This window comes from Festucalex cinctus, chromosome 1 (assembly GCF_051991245.1).
Source record: "Festucalex cinctus isolate MCC-2025b chromosome 1, RoL_Fcin_1.0, whole genome shotgun sequence".
Taxonomy (NCBI): domain Eukaryota; kingdom Metazoa; phylum Chordata; class Actinopteri; order Syngnathiformes; family Syngnathidae; genus Festucalex; species Festucalex cinctus.
This window is the reverse complement of record NC_135411.1, coordinates 43,756,805-43,768,016: the sequence shown is the minus strand read 5'-3', so window position 1 is coordinate 43,768,016 and position 11,212 is coordinate 43,756,805.

Below are 11,212 nucleotides of genomic sequence, written 5' to 3'. Positions count from 1 at the left end.
ACAGGCTACTATCACCACAAATTACTTATTATTAGTAAGGCAAGGCAAGGCAAGTTTATTTGTATAACACATTTCATACACAAGGCAACTCAATGTGCTTTACACAAGGAAAGACAACACATAAGCATCCAGAAACAGTAGTTAACATTCAGAGGAAGAAAAAGAAATGAAACTAGGTTACATTTACTAAAAAGAACATACAATAACAATCTTAAAACATTATTCAACAAACTTTAAAACATTTAACATAAGAAAGTTTAAAATAATAATAATAATAATAAAAAAAAAAAAAGGATGTAATGACATTGGAAGCTCATGGTTTAGTTTTACCTTAGTCTTGATGTCACGGTACGATAATTATTGCGATGTTATGGGAAAACTCGAGGTGCAGGAAAGTTCACAGATGGGCATTTAAGGCTGCATGTGATTGGTCAAAGTCAGACAAAAGCATAAAATTCCATCGGAAAGTGTGCATCGCACGTCTGTGCTACACGTATTGCACATCATTATCACAATGACGATATTTATGTTGTGCAGCCCTCATCTGTATGCTGTGTTGGCAGTAAGAGCTTGTGAGAAGGAAATAAAGTCTGAGTAAATATTTATAACTCCACACACTGTTTAAAGTAAATGTTCTGATGTATGCCAGTTGAGGTGAAGGAGTTCATTCAAGAGTTAGTAGGAGCTTTATAGTAAATACGTATTAGAGCTGGCCCAATTCAGAGCGTAGAAAAACATGCACAGATGAATAAAATTACATTAAGCATTCAATATTCATATTTCCCCACTTCACCTTGCCCTTCTCGTTTCCTATCTCTTTTTCATTTGAATGTATTTCTACTTCACGCCCCTCTCCTCCGCACTCCCATTGGTAGGATGAGGTGTTGTGCCCCGAACATGCCATTTTGATGTAGTGTGAAATAACTACCGGTTTGGATCGGCAGATGTGCAGATGAATACAAATTGTGGGAGAAGCGATGGGCGGCTCAAGGTCATCTGACAGGATCATTTCCTAAAGTCATTTCATTGTTCGTTGGGTAATGAGAAAAGGGACTTGGATTACAGTGTGGAATGAAATTTCTCCTTTCCACAGTCAGATTCTATCACTGACATCATATGTAGAGATCGACCGATATGCTTTTTTCAGGGCCGATACCGATTCCGATTATCGGTAGTCAAGGAGGCAGATAACCGATATTTGAAGCCGATATTCATTTGCAGTAAAAGTTAAAATGTTGGCACCAAATTTTTGAATAATGCAAACCCTAACCGTTCTTTACAATGGATTCTCACACTACACTTTTCATTTTACATCCTTCTATCTGCAATAAGACGTTGGTGGCGGGGGGAGTTAAATGTGGGGGCCAATGTGACATTACCTTTTATAGCATTTGGGATACTTGTAGTTTTATTCTATAAATGTTATATTTTTATATTTTGAAGTAATAGGAGGAACCCTGTCATTCAAAATGTGCATCAGCTGTGGCATTACTTATTACTACAGCAAAAATAAATTAAAAAATTCCATGAGAAAAACTATTCATCCCTGAACACCATACAGTTCTTGTAGACCTTATTATGATTATTGTTATTGTTACCATATAGACAGTTTTGATAAGCTGAGGATCTTAAATCGAGAACAGCAATATCATGCTACTCCTCTCTACAAGAGAACTGTCAAAAGACACTTCATCATGTAGTTTACTGCCACTTAGGATGCCCCAATCAACGCAGAAAAAGGGTTGAGTAAAATAACTTGGTTATAATAATAGTAAGAATAACTTGGTTAAACAGACATTGTTGCGGTGGACCGGTGCCAGTTTCTGCTGTTTAATGTGTTTTACACTTATAGACACGTGTGTGTATATGGGCACACTATTCTCTCACTACTGTACTGTACTGTATCACTTAATGGCACAGATGTACTTGTCTAAGTAATAACTGGGCTGCAACATTGCTAATTCACATTAACAAGCACTATCTTAGCTGTCCACATGAATAGTTACTAACACACGAGAAAGTTATACAACACACCAAACATGAGCTCATTATTCAAAGTATGATGCACGTAACGAAATTACATCACTGAACATTAATTGCAGCCGTGTACGGCCGTAGATGTTACATATTAGTGGCATCCATTGAGAGGATAATGTCCCAAATGACGGCAGACATGACGTGAAAAGAGAGACAAAACGAGCAAATAAGCACACTATACTTTAGTGCACTTCTCTACTAATGCCAAACATACGGAAGAGGACACGTTCGTGTAGTTAAACGGTGTTTGAGACACTTAATTTGTTACGGAGCGGACTTTAACGAGGTGCACAACGAGCTGTCAATCAAATCGACGTCGAAGCTTAAGGCACACAATGGCAAACCAGTGTGACAAATAAACACAATATAAAGTAACTAAACGCTATTTAGTGTCATTGTGGCATCTCACTGCATAATAACCGCTATGCAACAAGTAATGGACGTGACCCAGAATGCAATGTGTGCGTCACGAGAGGTAAATATAATGACGTTACTCTACTCTTAACATGGAACTAGACAATATAATAATGACAACTGTTAATATTTGGAACCTTTCTAACAAACATTATTTACTTAATTAAGTGAAAATGTGTGTGATTCCCTCCCCGAGTAGTTCAAGTAGCGAATTAGCTACTGGGTGTTAGCCTACATGCTAAGCTGAACACACCACTGTTAGCTAGCGGGGATTCAATGCAAGGCAATGCAGCTCCATTCATATAGTGCATTTAATACACAACATAATTCAATGTGTTTAGCTTATCATGGTGAAACGATCGGCGGAGTCTCTTCTCTTTTAACTTACCTTCGAAGCATGTGTCTGTCGCGTTGTGTCCGTGGGTGCGTGTGTGACCGGCTACTGTGATACAGGCATACACTACTGATTGGTTCTGGCTCTTGCACGGCTAACCAATCAAATGCTGCTATGGGCGTTACATTGCTGGAGTTGGACTCCATAACAGACAGAGACGCTCTGGGCTGCATTCGAAGCGAAAAGACGGAGTTTTAAATGGATCGCTCATATCGGCCGTCAGATTAATAAAACAGACCGATACCGATATGTACCAATATGTCAAATATCGGCCCCGATTATCGGCCCGACCGATTATCGGTCGATCTCTAATCATATGTTTTAAGACTGTTTTACCACAGCTTTTATGTTATAAGAAATAAAAAGTTATTGCGTTGTATTGACACAAACTGGATGTCACATACTGTAAGTGAGTGAACAAAATTCCACATTTAAATGTTACCATGATTAATCAAGCAGATGCTTTCAAGCCAAAGGCTTTGTTGGTAATTAAAGATGTGCTTGTTCGCAAATAGGAGATTTTCAGTGATTTTTTTTTTTTTTTTTTTGTCAGTTGTCAATTCCTGTCAATAACGTCTGAGTGAGTGCTCGTCCAAGATTGCTGATTCCATACATTTTGCATGGGGTTGTACCTTATCTCTTCCATGTCCCTGTTGACTGGAGCAATTAAGGGATTGCAGGTAGTTGAAGTTGAAGTTGAAGTTTTGAAGTTTATTGAACATATGCATATATACATATATAATTATATAAACACATAAACAAATAAAGAAAGTTAAAAGTAAAAATAAAAGAAACATCCAATAAATATCGATTTATATGTTCAAGGGAGTAGGAAGAAGTTGAAAACTTATCCAGTCCTACCCCTTATTCTTCATATCCTATCACTTATTTACAATAAATTACATTTTAATAAAAGAAAATATATAATCCGACTCATATAACGTATAAAAAAAAAAAAAAAACACAATAGTAACACACATATATACAAATTTCATTACACTCATATTGATACATCAAAGAAAAATAAGTAAATAAATAAATCATTTCTACAATTTTCTTAACTCATGTCTGATTTAAATAATAATATTGAACTTTACTTTTAAACATTTTTTTAAATTCAACAAGTGAATTACATCTTTTCAGGTCAGTTCCCAAGTTATTCCACAAATTAACTCCTTTAACGGAGACACACCTTTGCTTAATATTTGTTCTTGTTTTGGGGGTTTTGTACACACTTGTACCCCTTATCTCATAAGGACAGTTTCTAATTTCAAACAACTTTTGAGTACTGTGGCAGAGTAGATTATTGTATACTTTATACATTATTTGTGCTATTTTAAACTCAACCAAGTCATAAAATTTCATTGTATTTAATTTAATAAATAGTGGATGTGTTGATTCTGTATATTTTGATCTATTAATAATCCTTATGGCTCTTTTTTGCAATTTAAAAAACAGCGTCGGTATTTATTTTATATGTATTTCCCCAAATTTCCACACAATAGGTCAAATATGGTAATAATAATGTATTATATAATGTATATAGTGAATTCATGTTCAGGACCTCCTTGGTTTTATAGAGTATCCCTATGATTTTTGACATTTTCCTTTTAACATTTTCTATGTGTGGTTTCCAACATAATTTATCATCAATAACTACTCCAAGGAATTTATTTTCATACACCCTTTCTATTTCAATTAAATTCACCATAATTTTAACTTGATGAGTGATTGGTCTAGTACCAAAAACTATGAACTTGGTTTTATTTAAATTTAATGAGAATTTATTCATATCAAACCAATTTTTTATTGTATTTAATTCATACTCCACAGTAGTCAGAAGCTGCTTCAGGTTGTCTCCCGAACAGTAAAGAGTTGTATCATCCGCAAACAAGACACTCTTGAGTATTTTCGAGACACAACAGATATCATTCATATACAATATAAATAATTTAGGGCCCAGCACAGACCCCTGAGGAACTCCATGAGTAATCTTCAATTGTTTTGAATTTGTATTATTAAACTGCACATACTGATATCTATCATCCAAATAACTTTTTATCCATTTATATGCTAAGCCTCTTATACCATATTTCACTAATTTATTCATTAATATAGAATGATCTATGGTGTCAAATGCTTTCTTTAGATCCATAAATATCCCAACAGTAAATTTTTTATTGTCTATGTTGGTAGCTATTGCCTCTTCAAGTTCCATGACTGCCATTGAGGTGGTCCGTTTTTCTCTAAACCCGTACTGATTTTCACTCAAAAGCTTATGTTTCTCAATAAAATTATCCAGTCTACATAAAAATAATTTTTCTAGAATTTTTGAGAACTGTGGCAACAATGATATTGGTTAATAAATATATGTCTATCACCACTTTTGTAAATAGGAATGACTTTTGCTATTTTCATTTTTGATGGAAATATACCAGTTTGGAAAGACAAATTACAAATATATGTAAAAGGTTTTACAACATATTCTATAATACTTTTTACTAGTGTCATATCAATATTAAAATAGTCAGTAGACTTTTTATTTTTTAATGTTTTTACAACATTTAATACTTCTATATCATTAACACCATTAAGGAACATAGTGGATGAATTATTTACAACGTACTTATATATTTCATGTTTATTTCTTGTCTCTGGAATTTCATTTGCCAAATTACTACCCACATCAACTAAATATTCATTGAAGTTATTGACTATGTCTGAAATTTTATCGATTACAATGTCTTTATCTTTTATAAAGTATTCTGGATCATTTATTTTTTTAGATCTAATTTTAATTACATCATTTAGTATTTTCCATATTTCTTGCATATTGTTTTTATTCTGCTCTAATAATGCATGGTAATGATCTTTCTTCCTTATACGTATAATATTTAATAATTTATTTTTATAGGTCTTATACTTTGTTTCAGCTTCCATAGTTCTTGTTTTAAGAAATCTTTTATATAAAATATTTTTCTTTTTACATGCATTTTCTATCCCCTTTGTCATCCATACCTTATTTGGACCTTTATACTTCCTTTTAATTTGAACTATTGGACAGTGTTTATTGTATAAAAAGTTAATTGTTGACTGGAATTCACTATATGCAGTGTTAGGATCGTTTTTTGAATAGACCTCAGACCAGTTATGCTTTTCTAGGTCCAGCTTAAAGGCAGCCATGGACCTCGGTGTTGTTAATCTTTTTTCAATTGTGTAAGTTGACGGCTTCATAATTTTTTTTATCAAAATAATCATGAAGAACTGCAAAGACCGGGAGATGATCACTTATATCATTAATAAGGAGTCCACTTTCTATTTTAAAATCTATTTTATTTATAAATATATTATCTATTAGTGTAGCTGTATCAATTGTTATTCTACTTGGTTTCGTAATGACAGGGAATAAACTGTTACTATACATCATATTTATAAAGTCAGTTGTTTTCTGGTGTCCATTAGGATTTAACAGATCAATGTTAAAATCACCACACATTATTTGCATTTTTTTTATCATTTGTATAACTAAGAATTTCTACTAGTTTATCGTTAAATGTATCAAGACATGACCCAGGTGTCCTATATACACAACTTATAATTACATTTGGTACATTTTTTATATGTACTTCAATTGTCACACATTCCATTACGTTATCCATGGTGGTTGTCAGATGTTCAACTTTACTACATTTAAAAACCTTATCGACATAAATTGCAACCCCTCCTCCCCTTCTGTTTTCCCTATTCATTGTAAACAGTTCATATCCTTCCATCTCAATATCATTTGTTATCTCATTTTCAAGCCATGTCTCTGATATGGCTATTACATGGAATTTGTTAATTTTACGCAAGCATTCTTTAATTTCTACAACATTTTTATGGAGACTTCTGCAGGTATGCAGTAGCTCATGTTTAAAAGGTTCCCCCAAAATCATTTCTTATACTGTGACATCTATTTGTAGATGTGGGGGTGTGCGTGCATGCGTGTGTGCATGCATGTTTGCGTGTGCCTGCCTGCTCGTTCTGGTTTATCGATCTTTCCCAGGCTTGTAGGAAGAAAGGAGAGAGATTTAAGAAAATTCCAGCTTTGCTATCAGATGAGCAGCCATGAAAGAAATGACGACCAAAACCAAGGCAGGAAGCAGGAATACACAAAAGCTGCATCTACCATTTTACACAAGTCGATTTCAGACTGTGTTCCAGTGTTTATGTGTTTTATTCCCTAAACGTGTTTTATGCAAATGCATGCATTTGGTGTTGTTTGCTGGATTCATGCCCCTGTTTTGGTTTCACATATTATATATATATATATATATATATATATATATATATATATATATATATATATATATATATATATATATATATATATATATATATATATATATATATATATATATATATATATATATATATATATATATATATTTGGGATGTTCGATACCACTGATACCGATACTCAGACCCTCAGTACTCTGATATCGATACCGATACCAACTTCTTATTTACCAACACTCCAATTGTCCTATACCACCCCAGACACACAGTTGGCAGCAAATTGACCCATTATCATGATCCACCCCATCTGTCAAGCTTTCTATGACCCAAGTTCGAAAAGTTCCAAAACACAAAACCACTCCTTTTCAACAATCACACCTACTTCACTCCAAAATACAAAATGTAACAGTTGTGATGCAGTAATTGAAAAGCAGGTGGTAAATATTGCATGCAATTTACAGCTTCCATCTTGCAGAACACTGTGCAGTATTGCTGCTGACGTAGCAGCGTCTGGAATGGAAAGTAAACTAGTCAGTTAAGAAACTCACATTCACACTCTGATGGTCCATCTCATCAAGAGTAATTAGGCTTTATTGTGGTAGTGAGCTCAAGGACACTTTAATATGAGCTGTGCACATATGGAAGGTAAAGCATGCATGCATCTACTCATCAGGTTACAGAGAATAGTACCTCCCAAGCCACCGTCAATTTATTTACTTTACTTGAATTATTATTTTTTTTTGTTTTTTTTTTGTTTTTTTTGTTTTTTACTGATACAGCTGAGTTGAACACAGTAGTGGTGGACAGATTGATCCAAATACCCATAGTAATATTAATCAGTACCAGTGGAATAAAATCTGTTGATTTTATTCTTTAGTTTCAGTCTCTAGCCTGTTTGCAGTTTTTTTTGGGTTTTTTTTTAAATAAAATTTATAAGGCAAATATTTAGTTGAATGGAAACAATCCTATTTCCATTTCTGAACAGTTTACCAGTGAGGAAAAAAGTTTTTTTCACTGTGGGAGCATGGGCTGTTCCGTCGCTAAACGACTGATGTCAGATTTTGGACCGCAGGAAGTTGGATTTGTTTCCAGTGACTGTTGGACTCCGCCGAGTTTGCCCTTTGTCACTGACTTGACTTGACTTGATTCTGTCCATAACCTTTATGAACAGAATTTCTAAGTTGCAGCCAAGGTGTTGAGGCCATATGGTTTAGTAGCCTCAGTACTGCATTTCTGCTTTTTTTGCAGATAATGATCTCCAACTTGCACTGGAGCGGTTCGTAGCCGAGTGTGAAGTGGTTTGACTGAAAATCAGACCCTGGTCTTCACTCAGTCCGAAAAGAGTGCAATGCCCTCTCCATGTTTGGGATGAGTTCAAGTATCTTGGTTCTTCTTCACGAGTTAGAGTGGGAGATTGATGGATGGATGGATGGATGGATGGATGGATGAATGATTAAATGACCCTGCAACCCTTGGTCACATCCATCCATCCATTTTCTCAACCGCTTAATCCTCAACAGGGTCGCAGGGGTCGCTGGAGCCTATCCCATCCGGCTTTGGGCAGTAGGCAGGGTACCCTGAACTGGTTGCCAGCCAATCATAGGGGACACAGAGACAAACAACCACTCACAAGCACACTAGAGCGCCCAATGAACCTGCCATGCATGTCTTTGGAATGTGGGAGGTGACCGGAGTACACTGAGAAGACCCACGCAGGCACGGGGAGAACATGCAAACTCTACCCAGGAAGGCCGAAGCCTGGACTTGATCTTGCGTGCTCATATTGGGAGGGGGACATGCTAACCAGTCAGCCACCGCCCTTGGTCACATGATATATCAAATATAATTTTCAGTCGTTCAAACTGACATCTGGATAAGCAAATGGTGTGCACCTTCATTCGAAACTGCAACAACACCTAACGTCCTTAAGGAAAGTGGCTTTTCTTGTTCTGTTCTCGTCAAATGCCTACAATGCCAGGTTTTCACAATGTCTTTGGAGTTTTACCCCTAGTGTAAAAGAAAGTAGTCATACAGTACTACTGTTTCCCTTCTATTGACTTTAGCCGTGGATTCGACCTCCATCTTGACATTTCCAGGAAGCAGCTCTTAATTTGCTTAACCAACTATTCAGTACTGAGCCACAGCTACTTCCTGGCCAGAGAATCATGCTTTGTGCACACATTATACCTGGTTTGTGGCCACAAATTAGTATTTTGTGGCCACAAATGAGCAATTTGTGTGTGCAAGTTATGTCTATATTGTGGCCACAATTACACTGCACTGTCATGGGTTCAGTAAACATCAACTCCTGTACCATGTAAGAAACAATCAGCAGTTACAGCAGGAACACAAAAGTCACATTCAATTTAGTCAGCCATACACTGTACAAAATAAAAAGTGCAATGAGTTACCTTTATAATAAACTGTGCAGATGTACTGAATGCTGTGGCCATTATTGTAGACCTTTATGTTGACATGGTGTTATTTGGGGCCACGGCTGAAATAACATTCAAAAACAAAAATTGGCCTTGTGCTCTCTGACGGTACAATTTGTTCATTAGAAGACTAGCAAATTGGAACACACTCACTAAAATGACCTATAATTGGCCTAGACCTCACATGATGTACTCGATTTTCTGTGGGCTGAACACAGTGCTAAAAGGGCCAGCAAATGAATGAATGAATGAATGAATGAATGAATAACATAAAATGCATTTTTTGTAATATGATTGGTCCTCTCCAATGCAAATTCTGCTCATTCGGCCCCACTCACATCACCAGTGCCATGTACAGTATGACTGTTACCATGACGAGGGTGAAGCCAAGGTGTCGCACTGGAACTAGCGGTAAAAAATTGTGAGCATCAAAGATTAAGGCATCTTGTATTTTCACTCATAGAAGTGCACTTCATTTCCAAGCCACCAAATTATGCCTTACACAATTCATGTAGCTTATCAGTTCATGTTGCACATGCAGCGGACATATCACCAAACCCAAATACACCTGCCTCCCTAAGCCATGAAACATGAGCAAGTGATGATGATGAAGATGATGATGATGATGATAATGATGAGACGTGGATGCTAATCGGTGCAGCCAACCAAACTCATATTTTAAATTTATTACAGAGGATCCTTGGCTTATTATGGTAGCCACATACAGCGTTTCCTTGTTACGTCGCTTTTGTTTGCGCAGCAGCGTTACAGATGACTATTACTGCCTCATTTGCACATCACTTCTGTAATGGCCAAGTTTAATGGAAATGTGGTCTGAGTGTGTGATTGGTGTTGGCCGTTGGTCTACATGTGTCCAATGGTTGACTGGTGACCAGGATGTAGTCATCCCAAAGTTAGCTGGTGTTGGCTCCAGTTGACCACAACTCTAAAAATGCTAAGTTCATGGATTGTCATAATCAAAAACTCAAAATTGACAAGTGAAGTTTTAAATATCTTCCACCTCTCGGTGTGAGCAAGGCGATAGGCATTTCAAAAGTCTTATTTTGAAAATAATAAAGCTCCCTGTAGCGAGTGTATGTATGTGATGTTTATCTTGTGTAGTAGTCAACACAAATCCGCTATGACCTTCTTAGCAATTGATATTTACATGATTGACTTATTTCTACATTGCATCCTTACCTGGTTGGATTGGTTGTATAAATATGGAGGGAATGGTTTGGCTGATAAGTTAGTAGTACTGTGCATAAATTGTCCTTATACACAAACATTAAATTAACAATACACAATAATAGAAAATGAACATAAAGGGAGATAAGGTTTTTGTCATACTGTATGTAAATGTTTTGTACACCTATAAGCTGAATATTAGTTATTTATAACGTACCATTTGGCCATCATCAATTGACAAGAGCTTTGTAATGTAGACGCACACTAGCTGAAGAAGAACATCTCATTATAAGTGTTACCGAATACTATGACAAACTTGAATAATAGTACTGATTGCACTCTGAACCTCCCGGTGCAATTATCCAATGCTGACGACTCTCTCAGAGGAAGCAAAGTCGAATGTTGCATGACATATTAAGTCCTACCAGGTCAAACAATCTAACATTACAAATGACCTACATTTGAT